Here is a 14,751-nt window from a genome sequence, read left to right as displayed (position 1 = left end):
ATCCTGATTTCGCCAACGGAAGGGGACTGGTTGGATCATGAACGGTTTGGCGCCTGGCGGAATTCTCATTTTTGGCCTCCCCCGTTATTTAACAGCCTTGTTGCACTCGAGCGAGAGCGTAACAAGGCGACTAAACCTCGCCCTATTTCTCTGTTCATAGATGCTGCCTGGTCTGTTAAGTATTTCCAGCCTTTTCTGTTTTTATTTCAGACTACCCGCATTGTTAGTGCTTTGCTTTTGTATTAATGTCCCCTGGGTGTCCTCCTCCTCCACGTGCTGTCAAGTCCAGCAATGCCTGTGCACCGCACCTTAGGTCATCTCTGGCCTCCCCCTCTGGATCCATGGTCATTGGACTCCAGACCCTGTATCCCGGACACTTGCACATAACGTTACCTGGACTGGGTGCTGGTCACTTCCCCGGTGCACCCACCCACCCTCTGGTCACGGAAATGTCCCTAGTGCTGGGGTCCAGCCCCTGGGTGTTTGGATGTTGGCTCCTGAAGCCGTGGATTTGACTTCCACAATGTTCAGGCACAATCCAGGCATTATGGTTTGATTGGGAAGCTAGGCAGTAACCCCCCCATGCTACATGGCACATCCACCCACGGGAATCCACTTGGGATGTGTGGAAGTCTCCACACTTGGGCTTTGAGTCGAAGAACGATATCAATTTTAGAACATGCAGAACATCAAATTTTTGCTCTTTTCTTAAAATAAAAGTAATAAATTATTCTGTTTGATTTTCTCGTGAAAATCCTCTCCTCATCTGAAGATGCTTAATCACACTTAAATACAGCCCCACGAGTGCCTGCAACCCTCTAACATGTCGTACAAATGTATGTCACTAGACTATTCGATACAGGCACATCCCAGTACTACATGTCTTAACACCGACTGAGCCCTTAAGGACCCACCTAAAAGCAATTGGGGAAGTTAAGCTGAAGCTTTTTAAGGCTAACACTCACATCAAGATGAACAATAGCTCGCACATAAGTATTTATCATTCACCAGGAATACTAATCAATCTGGACTAATCAGCGCCGCGGACCCACATTCGATTCCAAACTTGGGTGGAGTTTGCACTTTCTCTCCGTGTCTGTGTGAGTTTCCTCCGGGTGATCCAATTTCCACTCGCAGTTCAAATATGTAGGGTCAGGTAGATTGGCCATGCTAAATTGTCCCTTAGTGTCCAGAGGTTAGGTGGGGTTAAGGGGTTCCAGAGATAGGGCAGGTGACTGGGCTGGGGTAGGGTGCTCTTTTGAAATGTTGGTGCAGACTAGATGGGCCGAATGGCCTCCTTCTAGACTGTAGGGATTCTATTCCAATTTCCACAGAATCCCTACAGTGCAGAAGGAGGCCATTTGGCCCATCTAGTCTGCACTGACCCTTCGAACGAGCACTCTGCCCATCCATAAGTGTCCACCCCTGCCTATCCCCATAATCCCACAATCTAATCTGCCCATCCCTGGAACCTAAGGGGAAATTTAGCATGGCCAAGCCACCAAACCCGCACATCTTTGCACCCGGAGGAAACCCACGTAGATACGGGTAGAATGTACAACTCCACATAGACGGTAACCTCAGGCCGGAAATGAACCCGGGTCCCTGGCGCTGTGAGGCAGCAATGCGAACCACTATGCCACCGTGCTGCCTGTTCTATGAATTAATCTCAGACATCAACTTCACAGATGAATCAAATAATGCCTCCTTTGAAAATTTAATACTGCTAAGGAACATGTCTGATGTCGGGAGGCTATTTTAATTACTGCAAAGACCAAGAGGAAATTTAAAAAGTGATTATGGTTTTATTCGTTCCATGTGGCATCTCAATAATGGGGAAATTATGAGTGGGGCTTTCAGCCCCTTCCCGCATAGGGATGGTCCGGTCCCACCGAAGGCGATCCCACAGCCCCAGCGGGTTACCCAATCTCAACGCATATATACCACAAATGATAACAGTGGGTTTTAGAACATTCTTTTGGTTATTTCCCATGTTAAATTTAAAGGTCTTTACTGTATTTAGCTTGACTACTCCATGGTAATTATGCTGACACTTGATTGAATTAAGATCGGACCAAGGAAAGTCCATTGCCGGAAAACATTTATCAATTTGTCTGAGAGTATACAGCCGCCAGATTCAGCTCCCAAACATAATTCCATGTAACAAAAGGAAGAGTCACTTCATCTTTCCTCCAGCATTCATCTTCAATAACATCACTGCAATCTAGATCTACTCAGGTTCGTCTTTCACTTTATTAATCAATGAAGTACAGACAGCAAGAAGGTTTATGACAGTAATTTATGTCCCAAAAGGTCAACTGTTCTTTCTAAAGAACCTTAGTAAGAGTCACTTTCGCAGATAACACAGGGTAAACAGAGATCATTTCCCAGTTAGAAGATGGATTCATTACCAGAATAGGACATGGTTACATACGGGATGTGGCTGCACATAGGGACATTTTAGTAATGCAGCTGCAAATGTAAGTGACAACTATTGCCTTGGCACCTGCCCAATGAGGAACATGCTTGCGCACAGTGATATTGCCCTCAGAGGGCAGCACGCTGGCACAGTGGTTAGCACTGCTGCCTCACTGTGTCAGGGACACAGGTTCCATTCCGACCTTGAGTGACTGTGTGTATTTTGCACATTCTAGTTCTCCCTGTATCTGCGTGGGTTTCCTCCGGGTGCTCTGGTTTCCTCCCACAGTCCAAAAGGTGTGCAGTGAGGTGGATTGGCCATGATAAATTGCCCCTTAATGCAGGTTATGTGGGGTGATGGGGATAGGACTGGGGTGGGATGGGCATGGGTGAGGTGCTCTTTCAGAGGGCCAGTGTAGACTCGATGGTCCGTATGGCCTCTTTCTGCTCTGTAGGGATTCTATGGATTCTATGCATACCCAAATGTGGTTCATTAGAGTACCATTTGGATGCCATTCTGATGTGTGGCATGACTAGACATAATTGTATGGATACTTTATGAAAAATGTAGGAACATACAGTATGAATGAAACTGTCTTATTACCTGAGGAAAAATAGAGTTGATCAACAACCGGAGTCCTGTTTTAGATGCACACTACTCGAATGCTGTTGAACAAAACTAGCATTTAATTCAAAATTCCTCTTATTGTCAAATCCTTCCAGCAACCCCATTGCTATTTCTTTTCCCTGTTTACAGCTGGAAAGAGTATTTTATTGAGGATTTAGGTTGCTCTAAAAGGAGCGGTTCCACACGGTCAGAGACATTGGGATGAGAAGGAGATGGCCAGCGGATTTGCTGATAAACGGACCTGTTACATTGTCTGAGGTATTGTTACTTGTTCAGAAAGAATTGGGAAATGCAGCATCAACATACTGTGACTTATTTTAGCCGGTACCAAAGGCTTTGATTTCCAATGAGCTTAATGCACACACAGATCAAAACAACAGGAACGGGGTTGGTATATGATGGAATTATTACTACAGAAAAGAAAAGGATTAAAGTTGGATATTGTTGACAATTGCGAGAATGTAGCTGGCGCTTAACTTTGTGCTTTAACCACACTGGGTGAATGTGCCTTGCTGATAATTATTGATGTCAGTTTTGTCTTTCTATCTAGAAATTGCAAAGGCATGAACTAAAAACTAATAGTGCAAACTTTTTCCAGTTAAGTAATTAGCACAAAGGGCGGGATTCGTCGACCACCCACCAGAGCCGGAGAATCGCTGGGGGGGGGGGGGGGTGCAGTGGCCCCCCGCCCCCCGGCGATTCTCCGCTCTGCGATGGGCCGAGTTTTCGGCCAGTCCCGCCAGCATAAATTACACAAGGTTCTTACCGGCGCGACCTGGCTCTGCGGGCGGCCTGTGGAGTCCTCGGGGGATCTGGCCCCGGGAGGGGGGGGGGGGGGGGCCACGGTGGCCTGGCCCGCGATCGGGGCCCACCGATCAGCGGGCGGGCCTGTGCCGTGAGGGCACTCTTTCCCTCCGTGCCGGCCGCTGTAAAGCTCCGCCTGGCCGGCGCGGAGAAGAAACCCCCTGCGCATGCACAGGAATCACGCCAGCGGTTCTGGGAGCACGCTGGCACTCCTGCGCATGCGCCAACTCGCACCAGTCGGCGGAGGCCCTTCGGCGCCAATCACTCCAGCACCGGCCTAGCCCCCGAAGGTACAGAGGATTCCGCACCTTCCGTGCGGCCCAACGCCGGAATGATTCATGCCACTCTTTGGTGCCGGTGCGGCCCGCCCATCGGATACCGGAGAATCCCGCCCATAATCTTTGCTGCCTGCAGTATGGAAACAGCCAACAGGGGTTGTCCAATGCAGTGACTATTGACATTGGAGATGATCAGCAGTCACATAAAAGAGCCTCAGACTGGTAACCAATCCAGCCTGAAGCGTAAATGAGGTAGGTACTTTCATGTTTCATCCTTCACAGCCGTAATCTGCTGAGCAATGTCCAGATTACACAGCTCAATCAAAGAGACTAGGTCAAGCTACTATTAAGTTGAAAGTGCGATAGCTTACAATTGGCGTCACAAAATCGATAGAAAACAAATTTACTGATTGAGCAGAAGTATTTAAGGTCAACACAGTGAAGAAACTTCAGTAATTTGCAGGCGCTCCAGCAAACCGAATATCATACCTCATTAACTCAGCTGTCCAGAGCAAATTGATGTTGGAATTGTGTGACAGCCATGTTCCTGAATGATAAATTTATCTTAAGGCATACAGGCAGAAATGACTATGTTTTTGGAAGTCTGAAGCTGCAAGGCCTCAGAACGGAATACAGATCCTTGACTGACATTCCGGTGCAACAGTAAAGGAGTGCTGCATTGTCAGAGGTTCCATCTGTAATGATGTGTACATGTGTACATAACTAAAGGGTTAATTATAACATCTAGCTGTAACACTACCACTAGAGGGCACCACTAGATCCACCTATAAATATCAGCTCCCAGAGGATCTTGGTCTCTTTCAATCCAGGATGTTTAGTAAGCAGTAGTGTATAATAGATAGCTCTCAGTATAATTAGTATTTATAGTTGTGAATCAGTTAATTCAATCATATTTAAATACTTGATTTCTAGAGATTGTTCGGTAGAGTGCCGAACTCAGATATAATAAATCGTTAATTTAATAAATTAGTTTGCTTAAGTTGAAGACTCATGGTTTCTTCAGGATCACACCATCACACCATCGGCATCAAGAGCAACTAGTAACGATACGTAATATAACACCATCTTCTGGATGGGATGTTGAATCAAGATCCAACCAGCTTGTTCTAGTGATTCAGGTGGACATTCAGAAGCCCAAGGCAATATGTGGATATTAACTTCCTGTAATGAACATGCCATGCACAAAATGGCAGCAACATTTTCACTTCACATGGGATCACTAATTCAACACAGGGACACTCCCATAATCGCATGGTCACACTGATGAACTTGGTCCGAGCTGGGGGAATATTGGAGATGGGCCAATGAGACTGCAGCCTTGATTCATTTAAAAAAAATAAGAGTACCCAATTCATTTTTGCCAATGAAGGGGCAATTTAGCGTGGCAAATCCACCTACCCTGCACATCTTTGGGTTGTGGGGGCGAAACCCACGCAAACACAGGGAAATGTGCAAACTCCACACGGACAGTGACCCAGAGCCGGGATCGAACCTGGGACCTCGGCGCCGTGAGGCCACAGTGCTAACCACTGCACCACCGGGTTGCCCCAGCAGCCTTGATTCATGGAGGCGTACTTCCTGTGGGTATGGCTGACAAAGTGACATGGGTTCACCACCAACTGAAAGATCGCTTTCAGTTGCTGTGTGTGTTAATGTTTAACTCTTAACTGGTAGTCCAGAATTTGGATGTTGCTGAAAAGAGAGACATGTCGTCAAAGCTTTTTGCCATGCACTGATCAGCACAAATACAAGAGTGTTTTCTTATATGAAATTTGGCGTTCCAGCTGAGTATTTGTCCCGCATACTTTTCCATTTCCCATATTAAAATGGTACAGTTTGAGATCCCTTAACAGAGCAGAATCCTAGAATATATTCCCAGGCCAGGTCCCATGGTGATTGAAAGTACTATGTCACCTCCTTCTTCTTAGTCAGTCTCTCGAGATCGAGGATGACTTTCTTCCACTCCTGTTCGATGAGTTACCGATACATCCAACATGTAATTCGCAGACTCTGCCTCAGTGCTTGAGGGGCTGGGTTATTTGGAGGTTTGTGTGCTCCCTCTGATGTCTTGACTTTGTCTCCGCACGTTCCTGACAAAGTTTCTCGTCTGCAAGCCACTCCATCCTTCACTTAGTGCCCACATGCTTCCTGATCTGAGCCACTGATTCACAAACCTCTCCCCAATTTTCCAAACCTTTTTTGCAAGCTTCCAAAAGTGTTCAACTGCTTTCAGTTTCACCCAATGCTCCACCCATTATTTTTCCTTAATGGTCCTTCCCTATTTGGTCAGTCACAAGCCAGGATCCCCCATGAGTCAGCACAAATGTTTGACCACTTCAGGGAGGATTGAGGATGTCCCTATTTATGTTGTCCTCCTGGGAATCTCCTGCTGCGATCACCATTTCCCCAACAGGTACCAAATGTAAGTAGAATCTAAGCTAGAGAGTAAGGGATACTCTTTGTCCCAGGGTAAATAGCCAGTTAAGTGCAAAAAATTGAATGTTACCAATGAGAGTCTCCTCCTCTCTAGAATTAGCCGAGAGAAGACCAGTGATTCAATGTGCTCTTTCTAATCTTTGCTTTGTTGACATCAGAAAGCATTCTCAAATGCAAATTGACTCCAGTAAAATTGCTGCTTATCTCAATACTTAGTTACTTAAAAATGACAGCAACAAAATCCGAATGCAAAGGCTCACACATTATTCTATGCCTGTGTGCAAGACTTAATTACATTTATTCTTGCAAAAATAACCATCAATGAATGCGAGTGGGTGTCATCGAGACCCTGGATCCTATACTGCTAGTAAACAGACTCAAACCTGGCAGGGCTGCTAAACTGCTTCTGCATTACTGTGAGATTAATAGACAGCGCATCAGTGATACACAGTGCCCCCAATCCCTTATCATTCTGCACAAGAAAGAGAAATTTCCTCACTAATGTAATCAGAACTGCAGAATCTAATGAGATCAATTCTGAAATTCAGCACCAACATGACGTGACTGAAGTTATAAATGGAGAAGTAGGCATAGTCAACAGAGGAAGAGATGATAATGGAAGATAATTCTCATTCTTCACCCTACACACTCACTCACTTGCAATGCTACTACAATTAAGACAACGGGCAAAAGTCCCCACACTTCGAAGCCGCTCCAAATCTGCCATAGACAGTTAAGATACAGATACAAACATTAAAGGAGGCTCCATGAGTTGATTGTATTAAACTGTGGGCAACAGCTAAAGACAATCTGCCTCATCATGGAAATGTTTGTTAGGATACTGGACCAGACCCCAAATAATTTGCAATTTGTAAAACTGTCAAGAAAGGGTACATCACCACAGGAGTGATTACACTGATCTGTTGGTATCTTTTATGTTGAAACAAACTTTAATTTAGACACATTAACATCAAAGAAATAGCTTTACAATTAATAGTTAAACAGTTTGTAAATAAAAGGAAAAACTTTAACCTATGGCCTACACCTTTAATATAAATATTCCAAACTTAAAACCCAATACAATTCAAATGCTACTTATAAATAAAGTTAACAAAACAGGTTTACTTTCTGTCCTCTGTGAAGTTACTTTGGAAGTGACCCTTTCAGGAACAACCTGAAAATCCTTTGGTCTTGTCAGACTCAAATTCTATGGCAAAACTACAGACAGACCTGGCTCCTCCCATTAATTACACCATCTGTATCCCCACATGACCTGCTTAGCTAGGACTAAATACCATACATTAAAATATCTAACCCAGGAAACAGTCCAGATATAAACAATATTCCATTATCTACTGTTAGTACTTTTAGCAGTTAGCGCTGCTGTCTCACAGCGGCAAGGACCATGCTTTGATTTGATTTGAGCCTTCGGTGACTGTGGAATTTCCACGTTCTCCCCGTGTCTGTGTGGGTTTCCTCCCACAGTCCACAGATGTGCAGGTTAGGTGGATTGGTCATGCTAAATTGCCCCTTAGTGTCCAATGGTTAGGTGGGGTTACGACAATGGGAAAAGGGACTAGCCCTCAGTGGGGTGCTCTTCCAGAGGGTCGGTGCAGACTCAATGGGCCACATGGCCTTCTTCTGCATTGCAGGGTATATAAGTAAACAAGTGAATATCTAGAATCAATAATTATCTCACTTTTATGGCACCATAGTTACAGCTTTAGCAGACCCACTGCCTGTGTATCTTGAATCAGGGTTTTAACAACATTATTACAACAAAACATAACATATAATATACTTAGTGTCCCAAAAGGTTAGGAGGGGTAATTGGGTTACAGGGATAGGGTGGAAATGAGGGCTTAAGTGGGTCGGTGCAGACTTGATGGGCCTAATGGCCTCCTTCTGCACTGTATGTTCTATGTTCTGTACAACAATTTCTTGCATTCATCACCAGTTGAATAGTATGACACAGAAGGTGGCCACTCAGCCCATTGAGCTGATGCTATCTCTTTCGAAGAGAAATCAGCGCAATCTTAATCATATCCCTCTGATCAAAAGGCTAGCAGCTTTCGGAAAGGGGACTTCCTGTTCAGTTTGGAGGCATAAGTCCTGCTTTAAGCCGATTAAAAATGGTTGTGGGGCGTGTTAGCCGAACAGGGGCCGTACCCACCGCCCCACTGTAAAATCCAGCTCAATGTGTTTTAATTTCCCTTGTATATTTCTGAGATGTATACATTATGAGCAGGACAAGACAAAATATGAAATCTTTATAAATGACTGGTCATGGGACTCAGCTGGATATTGTGTCAAATTTCGAGCACCACGGATGGGATTCTCCCATCTGAAGGCAGAATGCTGATGCTGTCGTAAAAACTGGAGAGTTAAACGACGGCGTCATCGGACCACAATGTGTAGCGATCCTCTGCCCTACAGGATGCCAGCACAGCACTGGAGCGATCCACGCCGCTCCAGCTGCTGATACCAGCGCTGCGACCGGCATGAATGCACGCACGCGCACTGCGACCAGTGCGCATGCGCGGTAACGTCCTTCTCCCCGCCGGCCCCGACACAACATGGCATAGGGCTACAGGGGCCGGCAAAAGAGGCCCCCAGCAGGAGAGGCCGGCCCGCCGATTGGTAGGCCACAGTGGAGCCCCCCCCACCCCCGCCGGGGTCGGACCACCCCCTCCCCCCCCTCCCCCACCAGGCCACCCCAGACAGGATGAATACCGTGGTCCCGCCGGGTAAAACCAGATGTGAACGACGCCGGTGGGACTTGGGCTTTTATGGGTGACCACTCGGCCTATCCCGGGAAGAGAATTGTTGGGGGGGGGGCACATAGAGCGGCCTCCGACCGGCGGCGCGCCAATGGCGCCGATCATTCGGTCACCGGAGAATCGGCAGACCGGCATCGCGCGAATCGCGCCCTACCCGGCGATTCTCCAACCTGGCGTGGGCGAAGGGAATCCCGCCCCACATATTAAAAATTGCATTAAGTCTTTAGATAGAGTGCAGGGGAGATTAACCAAAATAATACCAAGGACGTTGTTCTTCGGTTACCTGGAGAGACGAGAAGCTGTGGTTGTTCTCCTTAGAGCAGTGAAGGTTGACTGATTGCAGACTGACTGACTTCAGACAGACTGACTGACTGACTTCATGCAGACAGACTGACCGACTTCATGCAGACAGACTGACTGACTTCATGCAGACTGACTGACTTCATGCAGACCGACCGACTTCATGCAGACTGACTGACTGACTAACTGACTGACTGTCACTCACTCACTCACTCACTCGCCTGGATGAGTGCAGCTCCAACAACACTCAATAAGCTTGGCACCATCTGGGACAATGCACTTCCTCCATGAACATTCATTACCTCCACCACTGATGCACAGTGGTAGCAGTGTGTACCATCTACAAGACGCATTGCAGGAACCCATCAAAGCTCCTCAGACAGCACCTTCGAAGTCCATGACCACTATCATCTAGAAGGACAAGAGTAGCAGACAATTGGAAACACCACCACTTGGAAGTTACCCTCCAAGCCACCCACCAGCTTGTCTTGGAAATATATTGCTGTTCCGTCCCTTCCGAACAGTACTGTGGGTGTACCTACAACACATGTACTGTGGCGGTTCAAGAAGGCAGCTCATCACCTCCATCTCAAGGGTAATTAGGAATGGGCAATAAATGCTGGCCTAGCCAGCGACGTCCACATCCCAAGGATGAATCAGCAGAACACATGTGTAAGTGCGTGCACACAGACAAGCATGCACATGCGCACAATACACACGCATGCACACACACACACACACATGTATGCACATACACACCAGTTGAATAGTACGACACAGGCGCATATACATATGCACATGCACACAAGACACACACATGCGCACACGTGTGCACTCATGCATACACATATGTACTCATACACACCTACACTCACACATGCACATACATGCATACACACACGCACATATATGCACACACAGCAAACTAGGAAATCGAAAATAACTTGCAATCCAAATAGTGGCAAATTACCAACTTGTAATATGGGGCAGAGTTATGTTTTACAATTTCCTTGGCCAGTACCTCGATTATATGTCTAATTCTGTAATTCACTAATTGGCATCTGAAGCCATGAATTGTGGCACAATATGCCAGGTAATGCCTGTGAACATGCAACACCACAAAGGTTAGCCTCATATTTGATATTCTCGGCCATTCAAGGCAATTCTCAAAATGAGCATCCATAGCATTTGTTAGTCGAAATGATTTCGATCTTTTTCCCTTTTCTCTCCTCTTTCCTGAAGGGGATGATTCATCCGGGGCACATTCCGCAGATGTCAACTCCTATTCGGAACTCGTCCAAGTGCGAGTTTCTCATACATGGATGGTGATACTTGATGGCACCCTTGGACCACAGCTAAGCTGATCCCACGCCTCACACTCACCTAACCTTTATTCAATGCACTTTCCAGGAGGTGGTACTGAGCAGTGATAGGGAACACATCTTCCACATTTTGGGGATAGCATGGACAATAGCTGTCCTGATTGAAGATTTGAGATCAAACCTGAAGACCTCTACTCATGGCTCACTAATATGCCCTGTGCTGAACTTGTTCATTCAGGAGCCTTTAAGTACATTTTAGTGAACTTACATCGAAGTATATTTTTAAACAATGTTCCAGCACTGTTAAGTTCAATGACAGAGTCGATATTCGGTCCTTGCTAATTTTCTTATTAAAAGAGATAAATTCAACAGATGGGAGTTATTACGATGGGAGTATTCATCTCAAGGAAGCAACTGCAAAAGATATTGTACGAGTCATCAAAATATATGGTTTTGGTCTGCACCTTTTTCAACACACAGATACATACACTCTCCAATATTTGTAGACATGCACCAATTTATGATGATGTATTCAGACTTTCAAGAACTGCCTTAGTGATTCTTTTGGGCGATTTTTCATAGTTTGAAACGTTAAATGTTCCAAATTGGACATAGATCAGTACTCTGCACTGCCACAAGGAATACAGACAAGCATAACAATCATAATGCACAATTATAGTTTGAATAATAATTCATTTTACTTCAATGCTTCCTCCGTGTCAACCTGCATCAGTGATCCTCTTGCTTAGCAAAGTTCACAGAACTGCAATGAATCTTTATTTATTCCAAATGTGGTGCAACACACTTCACTTTCAAATATCCTTTGAAAATGGAAAGGACCTGACTGAATGTTTCCATGCTGAAGGCATTGTACTAAAAAGCAGCATCTAATTAACTAAAGAACCATTCTACTTGACCTTATCAGCTCCAATAAAATTGCTCATTACTCATTATTCAGACTGCTTGCATTCACTTGTCCAGTTCACCAATGTTAATTGGATAGATTTGAGAAGAGGTGCTGTGCATTACCCTGAACCTTCTGCGAATGGCAAAGCCAGTATCCTGCCTTCACTTTACTTGCCAGAACAAATCAACTTCCTGAACTCCCTCGCAATCAAGTGCATTAAACTTTTGCTACAGCAAGAACTTATATTTACAGAGTGCCTTCAATCAATGATGGGCAGCCTGCGGCCTAGGGGCCACATGCAGCCCATCTGGGTTCCGAATACAACCCACAAGACTAAGCGCAGGGTTGCCACATTCTGCTGATTTCCATCCGCGTCGTTTTTTTCCTACCGGTATGACTGCATTGATACGCATGTAAAGCAAGGGCAGCCCACTCCCTAGCCTAGGTTGCCAATCACTGCCATACTCTCAGCAAATTGTAGCTGCTTCATAGCTCAATGTAATAAAAAGACTTGTATAGCGGGCTGGATTCTCCGTTTCAGCAGCTAAGTGCCGGCTGAAACGGAGAATTTGCTGGTGTTTTACAACGCCAAAATCAACGGCGAACCCCCACCGATTCCGGGACCGGTGAGGGGCTAGCAGCAGCGCCGGGTGAAACTCATTGCTCCCGCACCAAATTTGCTATAGAATGGCCGGGTCCCTGGTCGCCCATGCGCACGGTGACAACCTGCAGCGGAGCGTCGTACAACATGGCGTCGGCCGTGCGCGGACCTGACCTGCCAAATGCAATCCCACAGGCCTCCCCCTGGCCACCCCCTACCAGACTCCCAGCCCTTGTGGAGGCATCCTCGGCCAGCGGCATGGATCCTGGCCGAGTGGGGCGGTGCTGGACACAGTCCGCAGCCGCCACGCCAGGTTCCCGACCGTTCAGACCACAGGTTAACCGCAGAGTCGGGAACTCAGCCCATTGGGGGTGGAGCATCGCGGGAGGGCCTGCTGATGACACGGCAATGCCGTTCCAACAATGTGCGGCGTGCAATGTGATAACGCCATTTTGGAGGGGGCAGAGACTCAAAACCGGCGTCTAACCGGCACCGCCCCCGATTTGGGTGTCAGAAGGGATTCTCCATCTGATCGCCGATTATGATGTCGGCATCGGGCAATGGAAAATCCTGCCCAGCATCTTTCACAGCCTCAGAGTGTCTCAAAGAACTGTACAGCCAATGATCTGCGTTTGAAGTGTCTCCACTGTTGGAATGTAGGGCTAGGATTTTATAGCCCTGCCCCGTTGTGTCTTCCACCGGCCAATGGGGCGGACCATCTAAAATACCGTTCACTTCAGCGGGACCATAATGACCCATCGGGCGGGAGGAGCTGTAAACTCCATTTCTAGGCAAAGTGGCAGCCAATTTGCACACTGGATGTTCCCACGAACAACAATGCAATTTTTCTCAACGAGCCCGGTGCTAGTGGCATCTTTAAAAGTTTGTAACCAATTTAGGCAACATTTTGGACTGGGGTTCATGTCATTACTGTCGCCAATTTGTGCTAATCATAAGTTTGCACCATTGGGGAGGGATACAATATATAAAATCTGGAGGAGAGAACGGTTCGAGAGGTTTCGGGATTTGTTTGTGGAAGGTAGGTTTGTGGGACTGGAGGAGATGGAGGAAAAATTTCAACTCCCGAGGGGGAATACATTTAAATATTTGTGTGATAGTTGCCGAGACCTACACTGTTAGACAGTATATTAGCACAGGATGAGATAAGGGAAGGGAATGTCTCCAATATATATGGGTGTTTTCTGGAGACGGGGAAAGTGGGAAAGGGAACTGGGTAATGGGCTAGAGGAAGGGGTGTGGAGTGAGATCTTGCATTGGGTGAATTTTATCTCCTGTTGCGCCAGGCTGAGCCTGATACAGTTTAAAATAATACATAGGATGCACTTGACCAGACCACGCATCAGTGGGTTTTTCCCTGGGGTGGAGGACAGGTGTGAGTGGTGTCCAAAGGCGCCAGTGAACCACTCACACATGTGCTGGACTTGCCCTAAATTGGTTGTGTTCTGGGTCTCGTTTTGAGATCATGTCAGAGATCACTGGGGTCAAGCTGGAGCAGTGCCCACTCGTGGCGATCTTGAGTTTTCAGACTCGCCGGAGCTTCTTGAGGGAAGCTGATGTCTTAGCCTTTGCCCCCCCCCCCCCCCCGTAGCTCGGAGATGAGTCCTGCATGGATGGAGGTTGGCGGTGCCAACCAAGGCCTCAGGATGGTTGGGAGACTTGGTGGAATTCCTGACATTGGGAAAGTTTAAATATGCTTGAGAGGGTCGGAGGGAAGGTTCTATTCCAGATATAGGCCATTTATCACTTTCTTTAAAGACCTGCTCATGGCCAGCAGTTGGGGGGTGGGGGGGGGGGGGGGGGTGGCAGGAAGGGTGGGGAATGGGGAGAGGGAATGGTTGGGCTGAGGGGTTATAAGGGGTTAGGGCGTTACTGTTACTTTGTTAAAATAAAACTGGCAAACTGTTTGTATTATCTAGTTATGTCTTTGTGTGTAAGAATTTGATCATGTTTGGAATCAAATACATTTTTAACCTTTTTTTTAACCCAATAATCCCTTTTAGCGGCAAAAGGATAGATATTTCCCAGCACACTAGAGAGAACTCCGGGGCTCTTCTTCAAACCGTGCCATGGAATGTCTTCTGTCCACCTGAGAGAACAAGGGAGGCCTCAATTTAACTTCCCATTGGAAAGAAGGCATCTCTCCGCTCACTAGCCTGCGTTGCCCATCACTGGCCTCGATCGTGTCCTCAAAAACAGAGCAACAGGGCAAGGGAGATGATGGGAGATAGATGAAGG

At 46.6% G+C, this 14,751-nt stretch overlaps 1 protein-coding gene across 6 annotated transcripts in view; it reads right to left on the bottom strand.

Annotated features, from left to right (window-relative positions):
* The window catches only part of plcb1 (phospholipase C beta 1), a 1,179,298-nt gene that overhangs the window by 547,611 nt on the left and 616,936 nt on the right, over positions 1–14,751 (bottom strand). The gene's annotated exons all lie outside the window — the stretch shown is intronic.

This window comes from Scyliorhinus torazame, chromosome 1 (genome assembly GCF_047496885.1).
Source record: "Scyliorhinus torazame isolate Kashiwa2021f chromosome 1, sScyTor2.1, whole genome shotgun sequence".
In the NCBI taxonomy this organism is placed as follows: Eukaryota; Metazoa; Chordata; class Chondrichthyes; order Carcharhiniformes; family Scyliorhinidae; genus Scyliorhinus; species Scyliorhinus torazame.
The sequence above is the reverse complement of the archived record's forward strand: the minus strand, read 5'-3'. Positions and strand labels throughout refer to the sequence as shown.